The 11,818-nt window shown below is 42.0% G+C and overlaps 1 protein-coding gene across 6 annotated transcripts in view; it reads left to right on the forward strand.

Annotated features, from left to right (window-relative positions):
- Nucleotides 1-11,818, forward strand: part of LOC122541788 (paladin-like) — a 244,182-nt gene that overhangs the window by 177,162 nt on the left and 55,202 nt on the right. The gene's annotated exons all lie outside the window — the stretch shown is intronic.

Genomic DNA, 11,818 nt, shown 5'->3' on the forward strand with positions numbered 1-11,818 from the left:
TTTTTCTTGCTTAGCAAGATAATCTGAGACTTCAAACAGGGGAGTAAAAGGTTTTGATGACTAATTGTTCAGTGAACACCTAAGAGTATTTCTGGTATAACACTTGGTCAATCTTGCACTATCTGAACAGAAGATTGGAACCTCAGCCAGAAAGCTGCTTCATTTTGAAGAAAAGCTCATATAGGTGATCACTGTTTTGGTTTGGGAGCTGGATAATGTTTCCAGGTCTGGAGTGGGGGGGCAATGTCTTTCAGTTCTTCGCTGAATTCTTGGATGTGAGAATGATTAAAATTAGCATGATGGCTGTTCCTCAGTCATAGTATTGGGCTTGCTCACAGTATTTCTGTTGAGAGGTATATGACTGTGCTTATGGCAGCCAGAGCTAATGTTAAAGTTTGTACAAAATTGGCATTTTGAGAGCTTGCATCCCTGCTGAGGAGCTTGCTTTGCAGCAACATGTGAATTATTTTGACACTGTTGTACCCACCACCATTTTCCCACAATTTGCTCTTTGGAGAATATACATGCTGTCAAAGAACAAGCCATTGGGATTTTCGAGATTAGTGCTGCTTGCCCTAATGAGAGGCAGGAAATGAAGAATGTTATAAAGGCAAGGTTACAATCTGCATTTGTAAATGTGAAGAACCACGCTGAGCTCAGGGAGTTGTGTATTCTATCATTACATCTGACACTTCAGAAATCCACGTTAAGAAAAACCTGCTACACAGGTTAATAGTTCTGCCTTTGAAATGATAACAAAGTAAAAGGAATCCAGGATCTAAAAGAAAGGTAAATGTTAGTTTTAGGTACAAGTATCTACAACTTTATCAGGTCCATTGATGTATGGTGGATTAGGGCTTAAATCCATCACTTTGCAGTAGTAAGAGTGCTACCATAGAGACTATTGCTATTTTAGTTCCAGCATATAAATATGTCCAGACAATGAGAAGATTTACTTTTTTGCAAACAAATCTGGAACAAAATTCTGACACATGCAGAGACTATCTTTCCTTTTGGTAGACTACTTGCAAAAACAAACAAGGAGATTGTTCAGCCAATCATGCCTGTTCCGGCTGTGGGTTGGTGCAATCCAGGACTAATTGCACTCCCCTGCTGCATATTCACTGTTCTAACAATACACTCCTTCTTGTCGTCTATTCATTATGCTGCCTATTCATTATTTCTGCTGTCTATTCATTACTCTGTCTATTCACTACCCCTGTTGTCTATTCACCGTTCCTACTGTTCTCTATGCTATTTTTTTCACTATTGCTGCTTCTATTCACCATTCCTGCTATCTATTCACTATGCTGTCTATTCACCATTCCTGCTGTCTATTCACTATGCTGTCTATTCACCATTCCTGCTGTCTATTCACAATTCGTGCTATGTATTTACTGTTACTGCAGTCTACTGATTATTCCTGCTGTTCACTATGCTAGCTGTTCACTATTCCTCACAACCACTTGCAATTTCTGTTATCTATTCATTATGCTCTCTATTTACTATTCCTGCTGTCTGTGCACTGTCAACGTGCTGATAGAGGCTCACTGAGCTTCGTTACTTCCTTCCCATAAAATGTTGTGTTTTACTCAAATATGAGGATGCACTGAGCTGAGAAGCACATAACTACGTGACATGCCTGATCCGACTTGAGCAAGGGTCCCTCCCACTTTTACATCCAACTTCATACTTAGTCTTAAGATAATTCTATCCCATCTGATGTCTGTTATTGAAACAACACCTCCTGTTGTTTTGTGGTTTAAAGACATTAATGTACTACTATAGCAATAACTTTTATCTAAGTCCTTCCTCCCATAGTCTGTAGTGAACTAGGCAGTGAACTTCCATCACTGTTACCATTTCTGATACAGCTGTGCCACCAACAACGTTTGCTAGCTCTACTCACATGGCTAACTCAACTAAGTGCGCCATGAACTTTGTGGAAAGAATCAATATTTTACCCTTTAGGGTGGGGATTTTGTCCACAGTTGTAATCACTTCTTTACAGTAACTGTGCCCACAACCACAGGGAATGTATTATATTACAAATCAATTTTCTTCTCCATTTAATGAAATTCGAAGTCATACGTGGATCTTATCCCTCTCAAGGTTTATTTACTGTAATATATTTTCTCTTGCTTTTTAAAACATTTTTGATGTATTATAGATTTCAAAAGTTGCTCTTATGATATCTAGGAGAAAGTGAGGACTGCAGATGCTGGAGATCAGAGCTGAAAATGTGTTGCTGGAAAAGCGCAGCAGGTCAGGCAGCATCCAAGAAACGTCGATTCTCCTGTTCCTGACCTGCTGCGCTTTTCCAGCAACACATTTTCAACTTATGATATCTAGAACAATGAAAGCAGAAGAAATGAGAAAAGGTTCTGTTCTTTGGAGTTGAGTCGCAGGTGCAAAAGCCGAATAAAAATAAAAAAGGAAACTATGGATACTGGAGATTTGAGGCGAAAACAGAAATTGCTGGAGAAACTCAGCAGATGTGGCAGCATCTGTCAGAAGAAAACAAAATTAACATTTCGAGTTCAGTGACTCTTCATCAGAAGTCATTGGACTAGAAAAATTAACTGTGTGGTCTTCCCATAGATGTTGCCAGACCTGCTGAGTTTCTCGAGTAATTTCTGTTTTTGCTGTGAGAATCATAGTTGGCTGAAATGATCTGTCTGATGTTTGAGGTATCGGTAGTTATTGCTGTGATAAATAGTACAGTGATTGAAATGAATATTCCTTAAATATTTGAATGACTTCTGTTTCACGTGAGTTGTGGGAGAGGATCATCTTTCGCTGAAAAATCAATGTCAAAGCAGTCCATTCAGCCCATTGAGTTCACACTGAGTCTCCAAAGAACATGCCACCAAGAGCCAACCCCCCTATCCTATCCCTGTAACCCTGTATTTTCTATAACTTACCCACCTAGCCTGCACATCCCTGGAACTATGGGCAATTTAGCATAGCCAATCCACCTACTCTGCACATTGTTGAACTGTGGGAGGAAATCCATGCAGACATACGGGAGATTGTGCAAACTCCAGATAGACAGTAGGCAGCAGTGCTAACTACAGAGCCACTATGCTGTGTTCTGGCAGGAAGGTAGAGAGTGGAAATAAAAATGTTCAGTTGCTTTTGCCAAACTACAGAAAGCTTTTTTTTTAATGTTATGCATGTTGTGAGCCAGTAGGTAAGTCTCCTAAACAATGTTTGCTTTATGGCAGATCTTTCCAAGTTTGGCTTCTGTTTCTATAGCATGTTTTCTGTTACATTCAAGGTAAAACTGCAAGTTTTTGTTGGGAACCAGAAATCTGAAGTATATTAGCAATGCTTCCTTTCATGTCACACCCATAGATGACCTTAGCTGAGGAAATCCCAAGGACAAGGAACTGATGCGGGTCAACCCACCTATTGAGGAGAAGGTGGGAAACCCGCACTGCATCTGATGTGGAGGTGTGGTGGAATATTGGCCAGTGTCTCACCGTCCCTGAGATTCAGGCCCCTTGTGGGAAGGAACATGAGAGAGAGCTTGGAAATCCCATTGATAGTTGCTGGCCAAACAGGAGCAATTGCTGTGCCCAATAATGCACTTGAGGAGAGGCCCCAAAGCGACCAAGTAAACAGGTGATAGAGAGCAGGATGGGTGACATGGAGAAGAAATGTCTTTGAAAATGAAAAGCAGTTGAGAGTGGGGGAAGCTCAAAAGTAAGGACTGTGATATGGCTTTTACCTTCCCTGTCCAGTCCTGGATCCCTCAAACAGGAATTAAGTGTATTTAGAAGGTAGGTGTTGGAGTAGGCTGGAAGCCTACAGCCTACAGGAGGCAGGAGAAAGCAAGGCAGCTCCTATTTATTCCTTAAATCAGTGGGATCAAGTTTATTTGGTGTCATTTGGCTTAATATTGGGCATTGTGGCAGTGATATATGTGGAGTTTGTTTTCATAGAATCATAGAATCCCTACAGTGTGGAAACAGGCCATTTGGCCCAACAAGTCTACACTGATCCTTCGAAGAGTAACCCATCCAGACCCATTCCCTGACATTTCTTCTGAAGAAAGCAAACTTATCTGTGGATAGTGTTGTTCATTACATTGTCAAAACAAAAGACATGCTGTCCCTATTGGTTAATACTACAAGGAATAGAGGACACAAATTTAAGTTTTTGACCAAAAGATGCAGGGGAATGTGAGGAACATCTTTTTTGTACAGATAGTGGTAATAATCTTGAACTAGCTACTGACCAGGAAGTGGAAGTGATGAACGATTTCAAAATAAAATTCGGTAGGCGCTCAAAAATAGTTAAATGAGTTGAGTTCAAAACTAGAGGGCATATTTTAAGGTGAGAGGAAAAAGATTTAAAAAGGACAAGAGGGGTAATCTTTTTACTCAGTGAGTGGTTCATGTGTAGAATGAAGTGCTAGAGAAGGTGAAGGATGTAGGTACAGTTACAAAGTTTAAAAGACATTTGGATAAGAATAGGAAAGGTTTGAAGGTACGTGGACCAAGTGCAGGCAGGTCGGACTAGTTTAGTTTGGTAACATGGTTGACATCGACTGGTTGGACAGAAAGGTCTGTATCTGTTTTATATGATTCTATGATTCAGTGACTCCAGAGATAGATTGTGAAATGGGATGGACATTTGAATTACTTGTCAAAGCCCTAACATGGACATGATAGGCTAACTGACTGCCTCTATGCCATAAGAATTCTATAATTGTATAACGATTGACAACCCACCATTAGATGGGATTGGAGAGTTTACCTGATGAGACTGTTTGTCTCCAGCTTAATTTAGGATAGTCTTTCTATGGCCAGGAAAGTTTCCTGAGGCCTCTCCTGTATTTAAGTGGGCCTAGTCACTATGTTAGCCACAACAACAGGTTCCAGTAAATCCAGGAGATAGTGAGGACTGCAGATGTTGGAGAAGTCAGTCAATGAAGTGTGGTGCTAGTAAAAGCACAGCAGGCCAGGAAGCATCTGAGAAGCAAGCGAGTCAGTGTTTCAGACATAACCATTCATCAGGACTGGGGAGAGGGAAAAGGTCTGAGAATTAAATTGGGGGGGGGTGCATGGTGGGATGACAATATGTGAGATATGTCCATTCTGGGCCTCCTCCATTGCCAAAACAAGTCCACCCACAAATATAGAACATAGAACATTGAACAATACAGCACAGAACAGGTCCTTTGGCCCTTGATATTGCGCTGACCTGTGAACTATTCTCAGCTCGTCCCCCTACGCTATCCCATCATCATCCACGTGCTTATATAAGGATTGTTTAAATCTCCCTAATGTAGCTGAGTTGACTACATTAGCAGGTAGGATATTCCACGCCCTTACCACTCTCTGCATAAAGAACCTGCCTCTGATGTCTGTCTTAAATCTATCACCCCTAAATTTGTAGTTATGCCCTCTCGTACAAGCTGACGTCATCATCCTCGGAAAAATGATTTTCACTGTCTACCCTATCTAATCCTCTGATCATTTTGTATGTCTCTATCAAATCCCCTCTTCGCCTTCTTCTTTCCAATGAGAACAGACTCTCAGCCTGTCCTCATAAGACATTCCCTCCAGACCAGGCAACATCCTGGTAAATATCCTCTGCACCTTTTCCAATGCTTCCACATCCTTCCCGAAATATGGCGCTCAGAACTGTACACAATATTCCAAGTGTGGCCGCACTAGCGTTTTGTAGAGTTGCAGCATGATATTGTGGCTCCAGAACTCAATCCCTATACGAATGAAACCTAACACACCGTATGCCGCCTTAGCAGCACTATCAACTGGGCGGCAACTTTCAGGGATATATGTACATGGACTCCAAGATCCCTCTGCACATCCACACTACCAAGAATCTTTCCATTGACCCAGTACTCTGCCTTCCTGTTATTCTTCCCAAAGTGCATCACCTCACATTTAGCTGCATTGAACTCCATTTGCCACCTCTCAGCCCAATTCTGCAGTTTATCCAAGTCCCCCTGCAACCTGTAACATTCTTCCAAACTGTCCACTACTACACCGACTTTCGTATCATCTGCAAATTTACTAATCCATCCACCTATGCCTGCGTCTAAGTCATTTATAAAAATAACAGACAGCAGTGGTCACAAAACAGATCCTTGTGGTACACCAATAGTAACCGAACTCCAGGCTGAATATTTTCCATCAACCACCACTCGCTGCTTTCTTTCAGAAAGCCAGTTTCTAATCCAAACTGCTAAATCACCCTCAATTCCATGCCTTTGTATTTTCTCCAACAGTCTTTACTGAAGTCCATGTATACCACATGAACTGCCCTACCCTCATCTACATGATTGGTCACCTTTTGAAAAAGCTCAATGAGGTTTGTGAGACACGACCTGCCCTTGACGAAATCATGTTGTCTATATGAAATCAAATTGTTGCTTGAAACTGGAGGAGGAGGACCTCATCTTCTTCCTTGGGAGCCTACAACCACACAGTCTCAACATTGAATTCACCAGTTTCCAAACCTCCCTCCCCCCACCCTCCCACCCCTCCACCCCTCACCCCATCCCAGAACCATACTTCTGACTCAGTTCCACCCTCTTGACCTGACCTACCTGTCCATCTTCCTTCCCACCTATCCACTCTACACTTCCCACCGACCTATATTAATCACCTCCTACCTTTGCCCACCTTTTGCCATCCCACCTTCCTTATTCCTAGCCCCACCTCCCCCTCCCCCTTTTTCTTTCTCAGCCCCCTTCCCCCTCCTCAGTCCTGACGATGGGTTATGCCCAAATCATCGACTCTCTTGTTCCTCAGAGGCTGCCTGACCTGCTAGGCTTTTTCCAGCGCCACATGATATTGACTCCAGTAAATCTAACCCAACTTTTATCCAGTACTATATCTATGTAGATATGGTGTTACATTTGACTAGATGAAGAACTGTCTGAATAAAGATGAACAATGCACATAATACTTTGCAATGAAACCAGGTAGCAGATAAATTATTTGTAAGTTTAAGCTATAATCTCTTTTTGCTTCTAACATCAACTGCAGTACAGTGATTTATGAGGGCATTTTAAAGGAATACCAAGCTTGGGATGGCATGTTCTACAAAATTAGTTTGTAAGTGTTGATGTATCTAATTGCCCATTAATTTATTTTAATTTATTTGAAACTTATTAATGTTGACCAGATCTACACTGTGGAATGGTCTGTCTATTCTTGTTATGTCTGACAGAGATGACAGAAGGGTGAAGTGGGTATGTGAGCTTGAGAGTGAGGGGGAGAGAGAGGGTAAATTGTAACTTCTCCCTTTTACTGATTTCACAAAGCACCATCTGGCAATGACCAAAATCAGCTGTAAGTGAAACACATGCAATGGTATTTCAATTCAAATTGGCTTTGAAAAGAGTGTGATGAATCCGATGCAGCGCTGTTGATTTCTGAACTCTCACTTTTTGATCCTAGTTTGGAATCTGAAATCAGGTCTATTTTAAAAATAGATAAGAAATCTCTGCTAACTATGGGTGGGGATCAGGGGGTGGGTTTGGATTCATATGTTACGTTGTCTATTATAAATTATAAATCTTTATGGTGCTAAAAATGCTGCCCTGTATTTTCAGAGATTTATTATTGGACTGTTATTGGACTCTGATGTAGTTCCCATCACAGGCCATGGGTACAGGGCATGGGTTGGCATGGATGATTCATGGACAAATGTTCATTCTTATGTTGTTGTTCTTCAATGAGTTTTTGCGTTACCACTCATTGTTTTACTGAGTAATCAGTTCCTTTCATTGAGTAATCAGTTGCAAATTCACTTATGAAATGCCCCTTTAATAAGGATGAGTCACTGCCTTCATTAATCATCCTCGTGTTCTTATCAAGCCAAATAAATCTCAATTGATCTTTTCATTGCAGTCTACTTGTTCAGTCATTTATGTAAAGAAACCCTGTAACTTACCAACACTTAATATCTCAGATAATATTCTCAGTTTTTAAAGACATAACTGTCAAGAATGTTTGTGAATGACCAGTTGAAATAGCAACATACAGCTCAATTTCCCAAGCAGTGAGAATCTATTTGAATGGATAAGAAAACCTATGATTTCCTAACTATTTGATATCTTCAAGCTTTGCTCCTCACAGTCACTATCACAAATATTAAACTGGTAAGTCTAAGATGACTTTTGGTGCAGAGTATGTTTTTAAAGTTGATGTCCTGGGATTACATAGACTAAGGACATTGCAAGTGTTCATTTGTCACTGTGATAACATCACTTTACTTAAATTAAAATTGCTAATTTTAATTAGAATTCTCACATGTGAGTGTAGCTTAGTTAATTCAGAATTGCACCATTGAGCCTAAATTGCCTTAAGCAGTGACTGTTGTTGCGATCCATACGGTTCCTTTAGAGAAAGTGGAGTGAGTGTTAGGGCTCTCTGATCCTCCTGTGCTTCTAATTTTGCTTATGTGATGTGATTGAGCATTTTTTGGTACTTGACTGCTTTGAATGTTTTCTATTGTCTATCTCTTATATGCTACTCACTATTCATCCTATGACACTTCACACCTGGAGCACTGTGAACAGATTTGGTTCTCTTTATCTGAGGAAACATTGGCCATGAAGGGGTTTTAATTTAGGTTTACCAGCCTGATACCTAGGATGGCAAGACTGACTTATGAAGAGAGACTGAATCTTTTAGGACTATATTCATTGGACTTTAGAAGAATGAGGAAGGATAATCTCGAAACCTATAAAATTCTAACAGGACTAGAAGGAAAGATGACTGGGGAGTCCAGACCAGGGGTTAAAGATATGGGCTAAGCCACTTAGAACTGAGATGAGGGGAAAATTCTTCACTCAAAGATTGGGGAGCCTGTGGAATTCTCTGCCACAGAAAGCGGCTGAGGCCAAAACATTTAATATTTTTGAAAAGGAGTTAGATATAGTTCTTTGGGCTAAAGGATCGAAAGGTATGGGGAGCAGGTGGGATCAAGGTACTGAGTTGGATGATCAGCCATGCTCATAATGAATGATGCAGTAGGCTAATAGGGCTTAATGGCTTAGTCCCACTCCTATTTTGTGTGTTTCCATGTTTGAATGATTAATGCACATATTCGGCCTCATATTCCACCTTGGGACACTGCAATCACACAGGATCAATGCGAATTTCAACAGTTTTCTCATTGGCCCACCCCCCACATTATCCCAATCCCAAGCCTCTAACTCGGCTCCACCGTCCTGACCTATCCATTACTTGATGAAACATTGATTCTCCTGCTCCTCGGATGCTGTCTGACCTGTTGTGCTTTTCCAGCACAACACTCTCGACTCTGATTTCCAGCATCTGCAGTCCTCACTTTCTACCGATTAATGCACATGTAAAATACAGACTGCCAGTATGTCCAACAGCAGTAGTTTAACACAAACTTTTTGTTTTTGGGTGACATCATTGAATTGGGCTGTTGGGTGTGTCAGTAATTTTGGTAGCTCTGTGATGTTTACCTACTAGCATCATATAAAATCAGCCAGGTGAACCTCATAGAATATGAGTTCAGTGATTGGGGCTGTTAACCTGGTCCAGTGTATAGGGTGACTTAGTGACAGGATACTGGCCTCTGTGGAGTTACTTCTGCCCTTCCACACACATCATCTACTGTGTCCATTGCTCCCGATGTGGTCTCGTCTACATTGTGGAGACAGGCCGCCAATTTGTGGAACGTTTCAGAGAACATCTCTGGGACACACGCACTAAACAACTCCACTGCCCTGTGGCCAAACACTTCAACTCTCCCTCCCACTCTGCTAAGTTCTGGGCCTCCTCCATCATCAAATTCTAGCCACCCGATGCCTGGAGGAAAAACACCTCATCTTCCGCTTTGGAACCCTCCAACCACATGGGATCAACATTGATTTCACCAGTTTCCTCATCTCCTCTTCCCCCACCTTATCCCAGATCCAACCCTCCATCATGGCACCACCTACTTGAACTGTCACTCCTGTCCGTCTTCTTTCCCACCTATCAGCTCCGATCTCTGCTCTGACCTATCACCATCACTCCCCACATTCATCTATGTATTGCATTCCCAGCTACCATCCCCCTAGCCCCACATCCCTCCCATTTATCCCTCAGTCCCCTTGGGCCTCCCCCACATTCCTGATGAAGAGCTTACGCTCGAAATGTCGACTGTCCTGCTCCTCAGATGCATGACCAGCTGTGCTTTTCCAGCACATTTTTCACTCTGATCTCCAACATTATGGCATTGAGGGTGAGTTGGAGGTTTGGTGGGTTAGTATAGGTTAGGTGGGCTTGGATCGGCGCAACATCGAGGGCCAAAGGGCCTGTACTGCGCTGTATTCTTCTATGTTCTATGTTCTAACATCTGCAGACCTCACTTTCTCCGAGTTATTTCAGTGGCAGTGAGACAAAAGCACACACCTGAAGAAATTTGCTCGCAACAGTCGTCTTTGAGTTGGGATGAGAATTTCTGGCATCATACCGTTGTTTGGAAAGTTTGACTCGTTTGATCATTCCTCAAAAACTGGGCTTGGTATGTGAAAGTATGTGTTATTTTTCCTGGGCAAATTACATTGGGGCAGGTGGAGTTATTTCTATGAAAAGTGACAAGTAATTCTCTTGAAAGCTTGTGGACCCCAGACTTTTTCAGTCATTAGGGTCCTAACTTTCTCTGAGGCACCAAATATTGAAACATTTCAAGAGTTGATGGATTTAGTTAAGGAATATTCTGACTCCAAGCTGCCTCTAATTTTGAGATGCTATCAGTTTTACTTGGCAATTTGAGAACCAGGAGAATGTGTATTGGGATTTGACTAGGTTAAATCGACTGGAAGAGGCATGTGACTTTCATTTACCCTTAATGAGATGCTGATATTGACATGAATTGCCTCCCTATTAAGCATTAGCTAATAGGTGGTCCAATGGAGAGGAACGCCCAACAGCATCCAGGACTTTGGCTAATGCAGAGCGTGATTGCACTCAGATAGAGAAGGAAGGTTTGGTGGTCATGTTTGGAGTCAGGAAGTTTCACCAATACCTTTTACAGGCATAAATTTGTAAATTTATGCCGGGGTAGCATGGTGTCACAGTGGTTAGCACTGCTGCCTCTCAGCTTCAGGGCTCTGGGTTTGATTCCAGCCTTGTGCGACTATCTGTGTGGAGTTTGCACATTCTCCCCGTGTCTGCCTGGGTTTCCTCTGGGTGTTCCACTTTCCTCCCACACTCCAACGATGTGCAGGTCAAGTGAATTGGCCATGCTAAATTGCCCATAGTGTTTGTTGCATTAGTTAGAGGGAAATGGGTCTGGGTGGTTTACATTTTGGAGGGTCGGTGTGGACTTGTTGGGCCAAATGGCCTGTTTCCATACTGTCAGGAGTCTAATCTAATCTAATAATAATAGACGAGAAACCACTGCTGGGTCTACATAAAGAGGACAAGCAGTGCCACCCAAATCTTCAGGCCAAATTCAGTCGTGGGCTCTAATACTTAGTGCTTATAATTGCAAGTTGAAACACTGTCTGGGAGGCCAAGTAGTAAATGCACATAAATTGAGCCATCTCCTGCTGGCAGATACACCTGCTGGTACTGCCACTGGAAGAATCCATAATAGTTTTAAATTTTCTGAACATTTTGGGAAAGCACATCTTAGCAGGACTTATACACTTAATGGTAAGGTCCTAGGGAGTGTTGCTGAACAAAGAGACTTGGAGTGCAGGTTCATAGCTCCTTGAAAGTGGAGTTGCAGGTAGATAGGATAGTGAAGAAGGCGTTTGGTATGCTTTCCTTTATTGGTCAGAGTATTGAGTACAGGAGTTGGGAGGTCA

Source organism: Chiloscyllium plagiosum, chromosome 38 (assembly GCF_004010195.1).
Source record: "Chiloscyllium plagiosum isolate BGI_BamShark_2017 chromosome 38, ASM401019v2, whole genome shotgun sequence".
Taxonomy (NCBI): domain Eukaryota; kingdom Metazoa; phylum Chordata; class Chondrichthyes; order Orectolobiformes; family Hemiscylliidae; genus Chiloscyllium; species Chiloscyllium plagiosum.